The 13035-nt window shown below is 40.6% G+C and overlaps 1 pseudogene; it reads right to left on the bottom strand.

The window, feature by feature from the left end:
- The window catches only part of LOC118972933 (WD repeat-containing protein 20 pseudogene), a 33773-nt pseudogene extending 23436 nt beyond the window's left edge, over positions 1-10337 (bottom strand).
- Positions 10338-13035: the final 2698 nt, after the last annotated feature.

Here is a 13035-nt window from a genome sequence, read left to right as displayed (position 1 = left end):
CCCCAGGAGGTGAAAAATTTCCTTAGTGGTTTCCCAGCACTCTTCATGTACAAATAAAACTCTTTACCATGTACTACAAGACCTTCAGTGATATAATTTTTGTCTCCTTCCTCAGCTTTATCTGCCAATATACATTTCTTGTCTCCTCTACGAGGACTCTGGTCTTCTTTAGGTCTCACATATTCACCACGCTACCTCCCAATATGAGACCATTATACAAGCGTTTTCCTATGCTCTGAATGCTTTTCCTTTACCTCTTCATCTATTTGTCACCTTTTCATTGAGATGGTATCTTCTAGATACTCCTTAGAGAAGCTTTAGTGGCTTCTTTTTGTTAAGTCCAATCCCTTTGTTAAAGAAAGATTCTCTTAGCATTTTATCTCTCCTTTTCAGTACTCACCACAGCTATAATTTTGTGTTCATGTACCAAATTACATTTATTCAGTTTACTCTTCCTCTTCCTGTTCTTGTTTTTCTTGTTCCCTTTTGAACCAGCAGACTTAAATACCATGTATGAAACTTGGAAATACTAAATAACCATTTTTAAAAATAATTAAATGCTTGCATGAAAGAATTGACCTGCTTGAATACATAATTCTCATCTCTAAAGGAATTATGTATTAATGAAAACAGGACTACAATGTGTCTATTTCACGTTTCTATCTTATTTAACATTCAGAACAAACTCATGTGACAAGAACTAGATTTATTCCCATTTTAAAACTGAGGAAACAAGCTCAGGCAAATTATTGCACCACCCTTAATCACATAATTAGTAAGTAACAGGGCCAGGATTAAAACTCAGATCTCTCTTTTTGCACACAGAGTACCTCCCTTACACTCTCTTTGGACAGGCAAAAGTAGTGGCATAGCATTGTTTTTCACAAGGCTAAGTTTTCTTTAAATGCTCCTGACTAATAAAGATTAGAAGCAAATCAATTGTTAGAAATAATGGCAGCATTTTAATTTATGGGGAACTTTTCTTCTTATAATTGACAAGTCTACTTCTGTGTAGGTGAATGAAATATATCTTTATATCTCTAAGGAACCAAAAGCAAATTGACCCTGTATTATCTAAGCTAATTCACTGAAAACCAAAGTTAGAAGTAACCATCTTTAATATTCAAAAAGTGCTCATTTTAGTCTTAGTAATGCAACACTGGAAATGGTCTCACTCTAGAATTTCTGAGGAAAATCAATATAAACATCTTCCTTTAGTCAGGGTATGTTGAAAGGAGTGCATGGTTACTATACAATTTATATCATTTATTGGAAAGAAAGAAATAAATCATGGAGATAAATGAATTGTAAAGAATGTCATAAATCTTTGATCTCAGTAATGAAAAGCAAATGGTTGCTAATGTCCAAGGTGATTATTTAATTTTGTTGATGAATTTTGTGCAGTCATAAATGACTTTCCATGAGCTTCTTGAACAATACCAAATAAGACATTGCTGAAGCAATTTTTATATACCTCTCTTCAAGGAAAAAAAATGGTAATTTTCCCAAGGGGCAGACATCACCCCACTGAAAATGAAGCATCCCCAAATTTCCATGTAGCATAGACTAATGGCCATCTGTTAATAAACAGAATGATTTTGAACAAAAAGCAAAGAATTGATGATGCTCATCAAAGCAGTGAAATTGTTCAGACATGATATTTGCTCCCTTTTTCTGTATAATTGCCTCACTTAGAAAGAAAGCCACTATTTGGCCAGAGTGAATCTTTGTACTAGGGACTGTATGAAAGAATAGACTGTGAAGCTATCTTTTCATGGCCCAGTTAGAATAGATGTCAGGTGCCATTGCTGTAAATCAATGACCAGTATGCTCTTTACTGAAAGAGATCTCTTCTTTCCCTGGTCAAGCAGCTGGGTAAATACTAAATAAATGGAGAATAAGGCTGAACTCATAGTAGTTCTTATAGTTCTTACAGGGTTGTCTTTCCAAAAAGAGGGACAACTTGGTTTGGAGTCCCTTAGATTTTATTACATATTTCTTTTAGTAATTGCAAAGGTAAATTGTCTTTCATGAAGAAATTGGAAATATGAGCAAGGTAGCATTTTCCTCAGTCCCTATTTGACTCTTTGATTACCCTGCAATAATTATTTCAGCATATTTAATGCTATCATAATTCCAATAAGAGTGTAAGGATAATACCAAGTTAAAGAACAAAAAGATATTTTTATATAAGTTTAATATATTTTTACACAAGCACAGATAATCATAGTTTTTTTGTTACAATGTATAGCCTATTTAATAATGAACACCTCATTTAGGTCAACAATACTGACTAGAGATTTCAGTAACTGCCTCTGACAGTCACTATACAATTTCCACTGGACATGAAGCATTTCACAGGTAAAATTCTGCACTTTCTTTTCCAAATTAGGCAATTCATAGACAAAGTGACATTTCTGTATATATACAGATATACAACTTTTTTTTCCCCCAATTAGGCCATGGTTTTCCATTTTTGTGTGATTGGTTGCTTAAGGACTGAGTCTTATAGGCCAGTGTTTCTCAAAGTGCAGTCCAACATCAGAATCACCTGAGGCGCTTTTTATTAATTAATTTATTTATTTATATTTGAAATATAGTTTATATACAATATTACATTAGCTTCAGGATTATAGCATAATTTGACAATTATATACATTATGAAATGCCCATCATAACTGTATTTACCATCTGTCAACACAGAAGTTTATTACAATACTATTGATGTATTTCTTGTGCTGTACTTTTCTTCCCTGTGACTTATTTTTTAATTAGACGTTTGTACCTCTTTATCCCTTTGTCCTATTTCACCCATTCCCCACTTTTCTTCCCCTACCCCTATAGCAACCACCAGATTGTTCTCTGTATTTATGAGTGCACTTCTGTTTTGTTTGTTTGCTTTGTTTTTTAAGATTCCACATATAAGTGAAGTTATATGATATTTATCTTTGACTTATTTCACTAAGAATAATACCCTCTAGGTTCATCCATGTTGTCACAAATGGTAAGATTTCATTCTTTTTATGACTGCGTAATATTTCATTGTGTGTTTGTATGTATATATAATCCCATCTTCTTCATCCACTCATTCTGAGCCCAATACAGACAAGTTATTCAGATTCACAGAACACATTTTGAAAACCACTACTAAAGGTCATGATTTTTTTCTCTTGGAAAGGTTTTCCCACTATTTTGCGACCATTTTGCTTGGCTGCCGCATCTAAGAACCAAAAATGGCCTCTTAAGGTATCAGTGTGTGGGCAATACTTACCTTTTATAAAGTGTGTTAATTTGTGTTTCTGATGTGGTCAAATATCCTTGACTTATATCCCATTTAAGTGGCTTTCTCACAGAAATATTTTCCAATTAAAAAAATAAATGAACAAACAAAAAAATTAAACCTTTGGACCTTGTCTACAATGGTGAAACCTATATGAAGACCTTTTTTTAAGCACTAAAGGAAAGAAAAGAACACTGTAGGGCAGGGTGCATATATCGCAGGAAAAACAAGTAACAAGGCAAGAAGGAAGAGGATTAATTTTTTTATCTGGGTGTACAAGTTAGACTCCAGGAAGTCTATAGAGCATTGCCAGAGACAAACATTGGAAAGAGAACACAACAGCTCCCTGGCATATATAGTTCTCAGTAGTTGCATTTCAGAAAATAACACTCAGGTTTACCTATTTAATCTGGTCCTATACTGCCACTTGTGAGACCTTTGGGTTTGGAAGTTCATGGTCTGGGGTCTAAAAACTCCAAAGGTACCATGAATGAGTTTTAAGTGAATTATAAAAGTCTTGAAACTCTGTAAAAGACTTGTGCATATGTTGTTTTTTTTTTCTTACTGGGGAGGAAGGGCAAGGTTCTTCATAACGTTATTTTCTCAGAGATGTCTGTGACTCCACAACAGGTGAAAAATTGCAAGGTTTCTTTTCTGGCTCGCATTAAGGCCCCTTATATTGAAGTGAGGTTAGAGATTTAAGCAAGGTGAGCATCTGAAAAGCTGGGAAGCAAAGGAAGACTGCTTCTACCCAGAGCTAAAAGACCTGGTATGACCAAAACTAGACTTCATTACTTGGGCCTTGGAACAATATGTCATTTTATCCACCCCTTCCAGCCCTGCCCTGCACACCCACATAGATCAGAAACATTAACGTACAAGTTAAGAAGAGCCTGTGCTTGGCAAAACACTGGCAAGATAAAGCAAAACAAGACATATAAGCAAGTCAAACAGTTCCTAATTCTAATTTTGAGAGTCATCCATTCTTTAATCAAACTTTCTATTTCTTTGACACACAAAGCTTGATCTCACCTTTTGAACTCATGCCTTTTGTCCTAACTAGAACAATTTGCCCCTCGATCCTAAAAGCTTGGTTCTAAAAAATAGGAGAATGCCTTTCACATCTTTTTATTTTTATTTTTATTTTTTTTGACATAAACAAAGCTAATCTATAATTACCATCCATCTCCAGTGAAGCCAAGAAAACCATTTAGGCACCCTAGGCATTTGTGAAAATTTGTCTATGATATGATGGATATTGTCCAACTGTACTTGAACAGTCTGAGAGAAATCAGACAAATTAAAGCAGCCCATTTCTGGGATCTGTTCACATCCCATATGTTCTTTTAACCGTAGATAGTCTATAGTCATAAGATTTTGGAGTGCTACACCTTGCATCCCTCCCACCTCCTGGTTGAGTTCCAACAGTACAGATCCAGTCAAATTCGTTGTCTCACTGTATGCACATGCCAGCCTAGACATCTTGCTCCTCATTCCTATGGCAAGTCCAAGAGATGGCGGGCTGGATGCAGCCACAACTGCAGCATCGTCCAGATCCCTGTGGAGGCTTTTTGATGATCATCCCCCGGCACAAGTCCTCCAGAGAGTGCTGATGCTGGAAGCTCCTCCTCATATCGTATCTTAGTTCATTTTCTGGGTATCCAAGCTAGGCCTTGATCTACTGTTAGTCCATTTTTGGGTTCTGTATTTCTGCTGCTGTTTTGTTCCTTCAGTTTTTCCTTTGTTCCTATACTCCTCAGATGAGTGAAATCATTTGGTATTTCTCTTTCTCCGCTTGGCTTATTTCACTGAGCATAAAACTCTCCAGCTCCATCCATGTTTCTGCAAATGGTTGGATTTTTCCACTTCTTATGGCTGAGTAGTATTCCATTGTATATATGTACCACATCTTCTTTATCCATTCATCTACCGATGGGCATTTAGGTTGCTTCCAATTCTTGGCTATTGTAAATAGTGCTGCAATAAACATAGAGGTGCATCTGTCTTTCTCAAACTTGATTGCTGCGTTCTTAGGGTAAATTCCTAGGAATGGAATTCCTGGGTCATATGGTAGGTCTGTTTTGAGCATTTTGATGAACCTCCATACTGCTTTCCACAATGGTTGAACTAATTTACATTCCCACCAGCAGTGTAGGAGGGTTCCCCTTTCTCTACAGCCTCGCCAACATTTGTTGTTGCTTGTCTTTTGGATGGCAGCTATCCTTACTGGTGTGAGGTGATACGTCATTGTAGTTTTAATTTGCATTTCTCTGATAATTAGCGACGTGGAGCATCTTTTCATGAGTCTCTTGGCCATCTGTATTTCTTTTTTAGAGAACTGTCTGTTCAGTTCCTCTGCCCATTTTTTAATTGGGTTATTTGTTTTTTTTTTTGTTGAGGCATGTGAGCTCTTTATATATTCTGGACGTCAAGCCTTTATCGGATCTGTCATTTTCAAATATATTCTCCCATACTGTAGGGTTCCTTTTTGTTCTATTGATGGTGTCTTTCGCTGTACAGAAGCTTTTCAGCTTAATGTAGTCCCACTTGCTCATTTTTGCTGTTGTTTTCCTTGCCCGGGGAGATATGTTCAAGAAGAGGTCACTCATGTTTATGTCTAAGAGGTTTTTGCCTATGTTTTTTTCCAAGAGTTTAATGGTTTCATAACTTACATTTAGGTCTTTGATCCATTTTGAGTTTACCTTTGTATATGGGGTTAGACAATGGTCCAGTTTCATTCTCCTACATGTAGCTGTCCAGTTTTGCCAGCACCATCTGTTGAAGAGACTCTCATTTTGCCATTGTATGTCCATGGCTCCTTTATCAAATATTAATTGACCATATATGTTTGGGTTAATGTCTGGAGTTTCTAATCTGTTCCACTGGTATGTGGCTCTGTTCTTGTGCCAGTACCAAATTATCTTGATTACTATGGCTTTGTAGTAGAGCTTGAAGTTGGGGAGTGAGATCCCCCCTACTTTATTCTTCTTTTTCAGGATTGCTTTGGCTATTCGGGGTCTTTGGTGTTTCCATATGAATTTTTGAATTATTATTTAAATGATAGTCGTGCTGGATACAGTATCCTTGGTTCAAGGCCCTTCTGTTTCATTGCATTAAGTATATCATGCCATTCTCTTCTGGCCTGTAGGGTTTCTGTCGAGAAGTCTGATGTTAGCCTGATGGGTTTTCCTTTATAGGTGACCTTTTTCTCTCTAGCTGCCTTTAAAACTCTTTCTTTGTCCTTGATCCTTGCCATTTTGATTACTATGTGTCTTGGTGTTGTTCTCCTTGGATCCTTTCTGTTGGGGGTTCTGTGTAATTCCATGGTCTCTTCGATTATTTCCTCCCCTAGTTTGGGGAAGTTTTCAGCAATTATTTCTTCAAAGAGACTTTCTATCCCTTTTCCTCTTTCTTCTTCTTCTGGTATCCCTATAATATGATTATTATTCCTTCTGGCTTGGTCACATAGTTCTCTTAGTGTTGTTTCATTCCTGGAGATCCTTTTATCTCTCTCTATGTCAGCTTCTATACGTTCCTGTTCTCTGGCTTCTATTCCTTCAATGGCCTCTTGCATCTTATCCATTCTGCTTATAAATCCTTCCAGGGATTGTTTCACTTCTGTGATCTTCGTCCTGACATCTGTGATCTCCCTCCGGACTTCATCCCACTGCTCTTGCATTTTTCTCTGCATCTCATCCCATTGCTCTTGCATTTTTCTCTGCATCTCTGTCAGCATGTTCATGATTTTTATTTTGAATTCTTTTTCAGGAGGACTGGTTAGGTCTGTCTCCTTCTCAGGTGTTGTCTCTGTGATCTTTGTCTGCCTGTAGTTTTGTCTTTTCATGGTGATAGAGATAGTGTGCAGAGCTGGTACCAGTGACTGCTGGAAGAGCTTCCCTTCTTGTTGGTTTGTGGCCTTCCTCACCTGGGAGACTAGCGACCTCTAGTGGCTTGTGCTGGGCAGCTGTGTGCAGACAGGACATCTGCTTCCTGCCCGGTTGCCATGGGGTTTATTTCTGCTGTTGCTGTGGGCGTGGCCTGGCTGGGGCTGCTCCTCCAAAATGGTGGAGCCCCGTTGGAGGGGGAGCGGCTGGGAGGCTATTTATCTCCGTAAGGGGCCTCTGTGCTCCCTGCTGCCCAGGGGGTTAGAGTGCCCAGAGATCCCCAGATTCCCTGCCTCTGGTCTAAGTGACCTGTCCTGCCCCTTTAAGACTTCCAAAAAGCACTCCCTTTCGCAAGGCGCTGGGTTCTTGCAGGTGTGAATGTGGTCTGGATGTTGTCCTGTGTCCTGTGGTCTCTATTTTAGGAAGATTTTTCTTTGTTATATTTTCATAGCTCTATGTGTTTTTGGGAGGAGATTTCCACTGCTCTACTCACGCTACCATCTTGGCTCCGCCTTCACATCTTTTTATTAAAGCAGACATCCTCTCTATGTTCATCAGTGAGCTGAATCATCCTCAAGCATTCAAGGTGATTTCATCCACATCCTGTTCCAAGAAGGCTTACCAGGAAGGCTTCTGGTTGCTGGGGCATGATTTTAATTATGGAAAGATAAAGGAGAGGCCAGTGAAAGGTGGAATGGAATCTGTGTGAGGAAGCTGCAGGTATGCTGAAGCTGGTGCAAGATAGTGTTTATAATCTGGATGATTTGGAAATATTCCACACAATAGTTATCTGCTTCCTGGAGGAACAGACCAAGTACAGGTAATAGTAAGTAGATATACCTAGTCCTCCCATGAAGCAGGATTCCCAGGAAGAACCATTTGCCTGTCATTTGTAGAACTCTTTGGCTCAACTTAACTTAAAATCAACTTGGTTTAGACCTGGCTCTTGAAGGTGATCATCTCAGAAACTACTGTGCAAAGTAATGATCAATAATTAGCTGGTGTAAAGTCCATACTTGGTATGAAAGCATGCATGTAGTTATTCACTCATTCATTCAATAATCGTTTATTATCATTTGATATAAATTGCCAATGAAGTATTGTTTCAGATCAAAGAAGCTCAACAAATATGAAAATACCATTTACAGATGGTCACTGCCTATTATGAAACATACTAAAAGAAAAATTTTCATTCAATATCTTTATCAATGGTAATGTTTATTAAGCATAGCTTGTTCACTATGCTTGAGTTTCACTTTGGGAGCATATTTAAAATAAATTTTATTACATATGGAAGCCAAGAATATGACACCAAACTAGATTGATGAGACTGTACTCTCAGTAACTAGTAAAAAGGATCCAACAAATTAGATCAATTCTTAGTGAGAAAGAGGAGATTTAAATAAATTAAGAGAGTAATGGAGATAAAGAGATTCAGGAACCAGATTTTCTATTTTGTTTCAGATATCCAACCTTGCACCCTTGATATTTTATTTACTTTACATTGTTTAAGCCAGATTTTGAAAGACCTTTTTTTTTTTTTTTGACAATCAAATCTAGGAAAGCCACATTGATTTAAAATAAGAAACTAGGAATGTTAACCTGCTTGGAACCTCACCCTCAGGGAACTGAAATGACCCTCTTCACATAGCATTTTAGTAAGGTTCCTGCCTGGGAATTACTATGTTTCGCATTTTAAAAAATCCTTTGATTATTTCTAGTGGATAGTAAGAAAACTAAATACTAACCTTTGATTATAAGGATTCTCTTTTTTGGCCTGCCATTCCACTTTACCACCTATGGGTAAAATTGCAATATTTTTCCATAATCTTTTGTCTGGTTTTAGTACATCTCCATATCAGCAGTTGTTTCCAAGGGGTGGAGAGAAGTAGTCCATGTCCATATCAATAGGTTATTACAAGGGCAAGCCAGAGCATATCTGGACCATACAGGTTGGATGGAGCCACTTATTCTGCAGTCGGGTCGTAAGGGACATGGGAGAGCAGAAGTAGATGACTGCCTGTAAGAAATAAATGGGTTTCTCCCACTTTATGTCTCCCTTTGACTGATTTCAGTTTCAAAAGTATTTTGCTCCCAAATTTTCCCCCAGAGTTACATCTGGTGGTAGTTGGCAGGACCTCTGAAACTGAAATATGACTACATGGGTGCGACCCTTGGACAGGCTGCCCCTAGAGATAGTGGGGAGATGCCTGGAAGCCCCCTTGTGATGGTGGGAGGCCCAAGTATCTACAGCAGTAGAGGGTGCAGCTTCACTAAGGAGCACCGTATCTTTGGTGCTTCCAACTGGGGAGCCCCTACTGGGGAATTGATCTAAGGTAAAGCACCTCCTAGAGGGGTGGGGTCTTCCCCAGAATTGGAGAAGGATGGAGACACCTGAAGCTGTTGAATTAGCTCTCCATGAGATAGAAGACTGCTTACAGGCCCTGAATGGTGGTGTAGCAGCTGGGGTTGTACAGTCTCTTTCCTTGAGATAGTGGAAAGTGTTACGTGGTGAGAGAAGGTTATCGAGGGGAGAGAAAGACTTTAGCAGGAGAGAGAGACACACTTCAGTACTGCTTGGAGGAAATGGGCAAGTACCTATGGGATGTTCTTAAGAAATGGAGACAGTTACTAAGATGACAGTTCATTCTCCTGGAAGGTATATTAGCAGTGACGGAGGAGGCAGCAGGAGAGTCCATGTTGCAGGAAGCTGTGGAGAAGGGGGAGGAAAGAGAGGATAGAGGAGGTGTCGGGAGAGGATGAGGGGGTGTGGTGAAGGGCCGAACTGCTGCTGAGGCCACCACCTGAGGAAACAGCCTCTCCTGTATTAAAGGCCCACCTGGTTGTAATTAAGAAAGTAAAAATGCAGCAACCATGGGCTCATTAAGGAGAGTTGCCACCGCCTTCCCAGGTTGTGGAGCACAGCATGCTTGGCCTCTATAACCAGGATGAGCTGGTGAACATGAGTGTCTGATTTTGGCAGAAACCATTGGAACCTCTGCTTACATGGATTTTGCATTTCTGGGTTATGGGGGTGGAAAACATTGTTATATCAGGTTCTGAAATGGGTAGCCTGACTTCCCTGATGACTCACCCTTTTCTCTGGCAGAGGTTGCAAAGTGCATGTCACACCTCAGGAACTGAGCATTTATGGATTGGCTGACAGCAGCCATCACGGCAGTTTGGCCTAATCAGAGTGATTTACCATGCTTACTCACTAACTGAAAAACATACCAGAGCTCCAGCAGATGTATGGGATTTGGGCATGAAATTAATCACCTATCATATGGACCTCAAGGGCCCAGATGAGAAGTTGTTCACCATAGGAACAAGAAATCTGGTCTCCGTACATCTCCTCCATCTCTCTTTGGGTCCCTAGTGACTACTCTTGCCCCCAACCCAAGGTAACCCATAAGTGGGGCTACTCATTTTTTAGCAGATCTGGGGGCAGTTGAAACAATAAGAGCACAGAAGGAAGAATGGGCTATGACTTAAAGGAGAGATGCAAATGGCCCTGTGAAAGTCTTGAGGGCCCAGATGTGGATTGATTTGGTAAAGGCAGGGGCAGTGAAAAAAAAAACTTGAGGTGCAGCCCAATAGGATCTTGTTAGAACTGTGGCACCAATTAAAGCCAGAGCAGCAGTTCCAGCCACTGAGGTCCAGGACATGAAAGCCAGAGGAAAAGCCCTGTGTCTGGCCTGTGTCCTTGCAAGACTTCCTGGGGGACAGTACTCAGGCTCCACCTGGGCCCTCACCCCAACAGGATGACAATTGGGTGCTGCATTTCGACTGAAGGGAAAGTAAAGGCCTCCACTTTGGGGGTTGTGGTGGGGACCAGAGGCCACACATAGAAATAGAAATTCATTGGTCCCCTGTGAATGTACAACATGTCCTGGTGCTGGTGGGTACAGGAGCTCAATGTTCTCTGATTTATGGAAATGCTGAGCATTTTTTCTGGGACCCCGCTGTGACAGATGGCCATGGGGGTAAGGCAATTAGAGTGAAGAAAGCCTAAATCCCATCTAGATGGGGCGTTTACCCCCAAAGGAGTATACTATGTACATTTATCCCATCCCTGAATATATCTGGGGGGTAGACATCCTCCTTCATGGCCTGTGGTTTCAGACCACTATAGGTGAGTTCAGACTGAGGGTATATGTGGCAAAGGTGGTTCTGAGGGGACATGCTCAGCATCCACCTTTAGCTCTGCCAGTACTTCAGTGCATGATAAATCCTAAACTGTAGAAATTGCCTGAGGGGTACAAGGAACTGGAGAAAAACTACAGGAGTTAGAGAAGGTGGGCATCATAAAGCCCACTCATAGTCCTTTTAATTCTCCAGTGTGGCCAGTGAAAAAGCCAGACAGCTCCTGGCATATGACTGTGGAATAGAGAGAACTGAATAAAATCATGCCCCCTTTGCATGCTGTTTTCCTGGGATGTACTCTGTATAGCAGCCATTCTGGATACGCTCAGTCATGCACTAGGGATGTATGATTATGTTGTAGACTTTGCTAATGCTTTACTCTCTATTGACTTAGCACAGGGAAGTCAGGAACAGTTTTTCTTCACATGAGAAGGCCAGCAGTGGACATTCACTGTCCTTCCACAGGGATACCTCTATAGTCCCACCACTTTTCATGGACTTGTAGCCCAGGACTTGACCACATGGAAGAAACTACAAATGGTGTGGTTATATCACTATGTTGATGATATCATGCTACCTCTGATTCTCTTACAGATTTAGAAGGGCCAGTTACTAGACTGTTGCAACATCTACAGGAGAAAGGATGGGTTATGAATAGCATGAAGGTTTGTCTGTAAAGTTCTTGGGAGTTGTCTGGTTGGTTCAAACTAAAGTTATTCCTTAAACAGTCATAGACAAGGTCCAGGCTTTCCCTACCCTTACCACTGTGGCAGTATTACAAGTTTTTTTGGGGTCTTTTGGGCTACTGGAGAGTGTTTATCCCTCACTTGGCACAAGTTCTGTAGCCCTTATACCGGTTGGTATGAAAGGCATCAGGTGGGACTGGGATGGACCATGTTCAGCTGCTTTTACTGCTGGTAAGTGAGCGGTCAAGCCCATACAGGCCTCACATGTAATGGACTCATCAAAGCCCTGTGAGCTAGATGTTCATGTAACTGAAGATGGCTATGGATGGGATCTTTGGCAGTGGTTTGAATGGATATGCCAAACTATGGTGGTTGCAAAACTGGACCCAAAAGCTATGGAGTGGCATAGCACAGACGCCCACACAGGCCAATTGTTGTGCCTATTTACAGCAGCATAGCACCCTCTCTACTATCCCCTTAAGTGGAGAACTCCAATACTTATTGGGGCCAGTGACATATACCTCTGGAAAGCAGGAATTACTTACTTTTGAGCCATTGATAGCTGACAGTCCTTATCAGAAAGGAAAAGCCCCTATACCTGAAGATGATTGGTATACAGACATCTCCAGTCATGGGCAGTCCCCGACATGGAGAGCTGTGGCTTTCTGTCCTAAGACTGAGACAATATGGTTGGAGAATGGAGAGGGGAAGAGCAGCTAGAGGGCTGAGTTGTGGGTAGTATGGCTTGTAATCACACAGAAGCTCTCCCCTATAGTTGTTTATACTGACAGCTGGCTGTCTATCAGGGCTTGACTCTGTGGCTACCGACATGGTACCATGCTGACTGGATGATTGGTCACTGGCCCCTTTGGAGGCAAGAATTGTGGCAAGACCTATGGGCCTCTGGTCAGACTAAGACAGTTACTGCATATCATGTGATTGGCCATTTGCCTTTGGCAACCACAGGGAATGATGAAGCAGACACATTGGTCCAGGTGTGTTGGCTAGAAGGAAAGCCTACCTCTGATGTATTCCAATG

This window comes from Manis javanica, chromosome X (genome assembly GCF_040802235.1).
Source record: "Manis javanica isolate MJ-LG chromosome X, MJ_LKY, whole genome shotgun sequence".
Classification (NCBI taxonomy): domain Eukaryota; kingdom Metazoa; phylum Chordata; class Mammalia; order Pholidota; family Manidae; genus Manis; species Manis javanica.
The sequence above is the reverse complement of the archived record's forward strand: the minus strand, read 5'-3'. Positions and strand labels throughout refer to the sequence as shown.